The sequence below is a fragment of the Capsicum annuum genome, chromosome 7 (genome assembly GCF_002878395.1).
Source record: "Capsicum annuum cultivar UCD-10X-F1 chromosome 7, UCD10Xv1.1, whole genome shotgun sequence".
In the NCBI taxonomy this organism is placed as follows: Eukaryota; Viridiplantae; Streptophyta; class Magnoliopsida; order Solanales; family Solanaceae; genus Capsicum; species Capsicum annuum.
In genome coordinates this window covers 198928017-198935198 of record NC_061117.1, presented here as the reverse complement: position 1 = coordinate 198935198, position 7182 = coordinate 198928017, and positions in this window count along the sequence as shown.

Sequence of the window (7182 nt, the reverse complement as noted above, 5' to 3'; positions counted from 1 at the left end):
TCGGATGGAAAATTTGACTCTGACAGTAGATTCGGAATATCAATTTTAGGGTGTTAGCATATTTGGTGTGATTTTACGGATTTTAAATCTCATTTCGACCTTCGATTTCAAAAATTGTGAGTTCGAGTTTCGGGGGACAACTTTTTTAAAATGATATTTTTTCAAAAATTCGACTTTGTCAACGCATTCGAAACGTCGAATTTAGTGTTTTTGCATGGTTCGTTTGCATATATCAAACTCTGAACGAATTTCGAGCACCACATCAAAGTTCGAAATGGACTTCAAAAAAATACAACTTTTTTGTGCAGTTTTCTGCAATATATATAGCAATTTTGGGCTAATTTTGCTCATTTTCCATCTTGCCTCTTGAAGGTTAAACCCTAGTTTGTGGGAGTTTGGAAAGCTATATTAACATATATTTCTTGGTTTCATTACGGATATAAGGTAAGAATTCACCCCTTTCTTAGTAATTCCCTGATTAATTTTTCAAAACTTCAAAAATCTTAGGACTTGATTTTAAATCTCATTTTCACTCCTTTTAACTTTAATAATGTTTTTATCTTATAATTACTAGTTTTTCATCAATTTAACCTTTAAAACAACTTTGATTCTTGATTTTAACCCGAATTTCAAAGATTTTACCCGGTAAAGCTCAAAAATGATTTTTCTTCAATTTAAACCTCATTTTTTACTCGATTTGACTTGAGTTTTCAGCTGTAGATTCCTAAAAATATGAGAAACATGTTTCTGAATTAAAGTTTTGATTTTGCGCTTCTTTTTCAGAAACTCGTTTCGGAGGTCCGTTTTGACTCTTAACCAAAAATAGTCAATATAGGTGTCATTAATTTTGCTTTGATGCATAGATTTCATATTTGATATTCTTAGTTGATTTCAAGATTGTTCATGAAAATTAAGGTCATGGATTCAAGTGTAGCGGACCGATTTCGGCTTTCGAGGTAGGTTATGGCTTAACTCTTTCAGACTGGCTGGGTAGTAAATGATGATACAAAATGCATGTTAAGGGTGGGAACTAATCATGAAAAATGTATATTTATGTGTTGTGCCCGTGTGGGGCCTATATATGATATAATTATCGAAATTGAGATTATGTGATATGTGTGACCATGTTGAGTTCTATGTGATATTGATAGCCTTGAATACATGTGATAATTGTATTATGTTGTTAAAATACTTAATGCAGTACCATTTGTGTATTGTGATTATATTTATACTTTATTGACATATGAGACATGTGGAAATTCATAGATGAAACAAAAATAATGAGTGGATATTGGCTCATTTGGTTGTAAAAATGTATCATTGTGGTTGGCTGTGAAAATATATCATGTGGTCTGTCATGGAAATACTCGTTGTGATTGGTTGTGAGAATTACATCTTTATATCATACTCATTCATGAAATATTGGTACCACTGTGGCAACATCTAAGAAACACTAGCAATACGTGATAACACCTTTCCGAGGGATGTGCCAAAAAGAAGATATGATACATGCGAATTGTATATGGATTGACAAACCCCCATGGGTCCTGCGTTGGGAGTCTTGCCTCCATAGGTGTATACGGGGATTGTGCGATGATCCCAAAGGTAGTGTGACGACCTCATGCATCGTTATTATCATCATCATATACATTGCATATACTTTATTGTGTTGTATTGTCGTATTAACTTGCCATTTATGTAATTGTCTTATCTTATTTTACTTGTATTTGATGATCTTGTATATACATGGTCCCTCTTGTTCTACTTATATATGATATAATACATACTTGTATTCTATCTTGTTGTGATGTTGCAATATATGTGATATATTACAACTATTAGTGCAAACGGTGTGGGCTATCATTGTAGGACATTTTTTGATTGCAGGTGGCGTGCCCTTAGTGTATATTTTGTATGTTTTATTTACTACTTTGCTTGGTCGGCCTATGATACCTACTGAGTACAAGTGAACTGTACTCATGCCTATTACACCCTTTCGATGCATGTCCTAGCTCGAGTACACCTCAGCTTGCTTGAATCGAGCGATTGTTAGAGCTTCCACGGTAGCGGTTGGGCATTTATGCATCCGGAGTTCACCTCTATCTTTCTACAATAGTTATGTCTTTATTAGTATTCGGAGACAGATATTATTTTCTTGTGGGTATTTTTCTGATGTATTTGACTCCTGGATTATATTAGTAGTTCTTACACTATTGACACTTTGTTTTGGGCATGATTAGTATTTTGGATAAGGTTTTTAGCATTGTTATGATTACTTATATGGTTTGGCTTCATTCTAGAAGACTTACCTTGGGATACTTTTGTCTTTTCCTCTTTTTGTATTAGTTTGGGTGATAGGCTTACTTGTCTAGGTATGCCGCGACAAATGCCATCATGACCCTCATTTTTGGGTCGTGACAAGCCTCTGCAAAATATCATTTATCCTAGAATGACCCATTGCACTGTCGTGATAAAATTGCATAAGTTGTTGTCGTAGATCAGCATTATTGCCCATCATCGTCTTACCCTTCCTACTCAAAAAACCACCATAGAATCTGTAGTAAGGTTTGAGATTGGCACCATTTTACAGATCTTGCAGTAGTTTGTATAGATTAGGGTCCTTCTCCCAAGTGAACTTAACTGCATCTAGAATATGATCTTATACCCCTGATATACTGCACAATTGAACATGATTTTCACTCCTAGATAAAGCATCAACAACAATATTCTCCTTGTTAGCTTTGTAACTGATTGCATAATCATAACCTATTAATTTGACCAACCACTTTTGTTGAGTAGGAGTTGTGATCCTTTGCTCAAGTAAAAAATTAAGGCTATGATGATCAATTTTAATTGTGAAATATCTATCTAACAAACAGGGTCTCCATTTCTGCACAACAGTTGCTAGTGCAAGTAACTCTTTTTAGCATAAAGACAAAGTTGTCTTCTTTGCTGATAGTCCTTGACTAAAAAATGCTATTGGTCTTCCTTCTTGTGGTAGAACAGCACCAATACCATTTCCTGAGGCATCAGTCTCTACAACAAAAGTTTTAGAGAAATTAGGTAGGGCCAATATTGGGGCAGAGGTAATTACAGATTTTAGATGTTCAAAAGAAGCAGTAGCATCATCAGACCAATGAAAATTATCTTTTTTTAGGAGGTCAGTTAAGATCTTAGCAATTCTCCCATATCCCTTCATAATCTTCTGTAATAATCAGTGAGGCCTAATAAGCCTCTAAGACCCTTGATGGTGGTTGGTTGAGGCCAATATTTGACAGTGAAAACCATGTGATCCTCTATGGCAACACCTTGTTCAGAAATGACTTGTCCTAAGTAGTCAATTTGCTTAACACCAAAAGCACACTTGCTTTTCTTCACATACAATTTCTGGTATCTTAAAAACTTGAAAGTTTCTTCTCAATGTTATAGATGAACGTCCCAACTCCCACTATATATTAAAATATCATCAAAGAATATAAGGATGAATTTCATGAGATTGGAGTGAAAAACCAAGTTCATCAAACCCTGAAATGTGGAAAAAGCATTGGTCAAGCCAAATGGCATGACCAAGACCTCATAGTTGTCACACCCCTTTTTTAACCAAAAAGATTGACTTTAAGTTTGAAAGGATTTTTATTATTAAGTGACAAAAGAACACAAATTATTTCAAAAAGAATTTTTTACATTTAAACTCAGAGTTTCCACTTGGCATAAACCCGGTATGCCAAGTCACCTTTGGATATTCTTTTTTCAAAATAATTTTTGACTCTTTAAAATTGATTCGCAAATAGAGATTACTATTAAGGAATTCTGTTGACCGAGGGGAAGGTGTTAGGCACCCATCTGTCCCGTGGTTCGACCACGGTCGCTTGGTGGAGTATATCGGCTAGTACCACACTATAAAATGTATAAACTCCAACAAAATGCAGAAAAAAAAACAAATGAAAAAATATAGTTTCTAGTCCAATATTACAGTTCAAAAAAAAAAGTATTGAAATGAACCTACACTTACCTATACTAATCCTAAACTATGCTTTGCCCGATGCCTCGAGCCTTAATCACGAGCCTCATTTACGTACATGATACCTTGGGAAATTTTCCAGTGAATAAGTACAATGTGAACTCGGGGCATTCCCCGGCTAATGAGTATATTTTGATGAGATGCGATAAAAGTAGAGAAATCACTCAACACAGCTATTTACACATTCGATGATATAGAATCCTAGGAGTTGCCTACCCCAATACCTATGATTTTCCTATCGATTCTCAGCCTAAAACATGATGCTAACGAGATCGACAAAATTAATATCCATTTCAAATCCAACAATAATTGATGAATCAAAGCACAATAATATTAACCCTTTTATAGATTTTTCAACTCCTGCCTCAAATTAAACTCACGGTTCCCATGCAACAATTCATAATTACTATTGAATAATCCATAACCATTATCAATGAAATCAAATGACAAAATAAAATCACTGAATATTCATATCATGCTTCACACAAATCAATCACATATAATGAAATTAAAATGAGAAGAGATAAAATTGGCCCTCCAATCCAGCTTTTATTGTGCAAGTTATGCAAATGAAAGATGAAGCTGAACCCAAAAACCTCGAATTGAACCTCAATACGAATCCCAGATCACAACTACGAATCAACTCAGTCGCGAAATAAAACAGTCAAAAGAAAGATGATTCAAACAAAATTTGTGGACTGTTCGATGGTGATTTAGCTACTGGGAAAAGCAACAAACATCGGTTTTTGGAAGTGTTTTCCAATTGGGTGGTTGTCAATCAAAGCTATGGTTATTTTTCAACAGAACTTTGCCGGAATCAACAGAAAAAGGTCAGGTTTAGGTAATTTGGTTGCTGATTCTGGTATTGTTTGGTTTGATGGGTTTTCAAGGACAGTTTGATCATCGTAACTGGGGCGGCGGTGACTGATCTTCTTTTATTGTCAATGGTTTCCGTTGAAAAACTCGTTGGAAAATTCAACAACTATGAATTTCCCCCTTCTCCGTTCAATCCTCGACTCTCTTCTCTCTCAAAACTCTCACTCTCAGTTATCTTTCTATTTTCTCCTCTGGTTTTTATCTCCTCTCTCTCTGTTTAATCTCTCTATTTTTTCCCATTATTCTTTGATTTGGTGTAAGTATCACTGTGTGTGAGTTTTCAGTGAGCCTTTTTGTAAGTCTTTTTCGATGGTGAGTTTTTGTTGTGAGTTCTCCCTTTTGTGCGTGAAAGTATGCCGTGACTATCATCTCTAAATTATGAGTATGGCTGTGTGTATCAACTTGTGAGTGTGTGTGCCTGTCTCAATTTTCCAGTGAGTTATGTACCTATTCACTAGGTGTCTTTTGTGTGTATGTAGTATTTGTGTGTATATATGTATGGTTCCATCCAAAGAATGGAGGAGTATGTCTGTCATATGTATTGTGAGTATGGGTATATATCCCATGGGTGAATTCTATTATGGGGAAAAAACGTGAGTGGGGTTAGGGGTTAAAGGGTAAGTGGGGTAAAGGTTAGGTGCTTATTCTTTATTGGATAAAGTGGCTAATTTGTTATCATGTTGTTATTTTTTGTTGAGAAATTATTTTTTTTGTCTTTTTGTAAAAAAATATTAAAATGAGGTGGGGTATGGTAAAGTAGGGTGAATGGATAAATTTGACTTTCGAGAGGGACAAAATTACGTGTCTACAATAGTGATCATGGTGTGTTCTGAAAGCCGTTTTAGAAATGTCCTTTTCGTGCATTCTTATTTGATGGTATCCCGACCTGAGATCCAATTTGGAAAAAAAATTTACACCATGCAGCTCATCAAGTGATTCTTCTATCATTGGTATTGGAAACTTCTCCTTGATGATGCGATTATTCATCTCCCTATAGTTCACAGACATCCTTCATGTACCATCTTTTTTCTTCACCATATCAATAGTTGAAGAGCAGGGGATAGTATTGTGTCTGATAACACCCGAAGACAATAATTCCTCAACTATTTTTTCAATCTCATCATTTTATATCACAGGATACCTATAAGGTCTGATGTTGACTAGAAGAGTACCTTCCTTTAAGGCAATCCTATGCATGGTCATGTGATCTGGTGGGAGGTAAGCCTTGTGGAACCTCAAACACATACTCAAACCCACTCAACGCCTATTGTAGATCAGTTGGAATGTTTGATGGCTCATCCTTTACCTTAATATAAAATAAACTAGCTACATCACATGTGTTCTTTTCGTTATGACTCCCACAGATATCATACACAATTCCACTGGTTGAGTCAATAGTTTCTCTATTTTCCTATGCTGCACCATCTTCACAGAAGGAGGTTAAAGACCTCTTAGTGACATTTTTTCCCATAACAGAAAACTTTATTTTTAGTTGTCTAAAGTTCCACACAACATCTCCCAAGGCTACGAACCATTGAATATCGAGAACTATATTACAACCCCTACAGGAAGTATTAACATATCAGACTTTAACAACAGACCTTGCATCTTTCAAATGAACTCCTTACAGACATTAGCTATAATCTACTTTATTTCCATCAGCTATAAAAATAGAAAAAGGTCTAATACTAGATAAACAACATCCTAACCTCTTTGCTGTAGTAAGATCTAGGAAGTTGTATATACTTCTTGTGTTAATCGAAACCTACACAGCTTGCCCTTCACGGAAGAAGTAACTCTCATGGTTTTGAAGTCATAAACACTATTCAAAGCATGTATATACACACATGACATGATATATCCCTTCTCATAAGTAGGAAATCCTTGTGCCATCATGACATATAATTTCACATTATTCATGACTCCCTCATTTTCTTCTTCTCCAGACTCTAAAGGTTCCTCCACCTTTATGGAAAATAACTGTCTTTTGTTCTTGCAAACATAATTAAAGTTGTATTTTTCATCACAGTTATAACAAAGACCTTTAGATATTCTTTCTTCCATCTCCTGGGACTTAAAACGTAGGTTTGGACCCTTTTTAATTTGGTACGTTAGTGATTTCGATTGAATTATTTTGGAGAATTGGTGGGAACTAGAAGGTTGTGAAAAAACTGATTGTTTGAAAGAAGATTTTGGAGAAAAATAAGTGGAATTAAGGGTTTTTGTGGTTTGGTGATTCAAGAAATTGGTCCTTTTTTGGATCTTTGCCAAACTAATGGACTTCT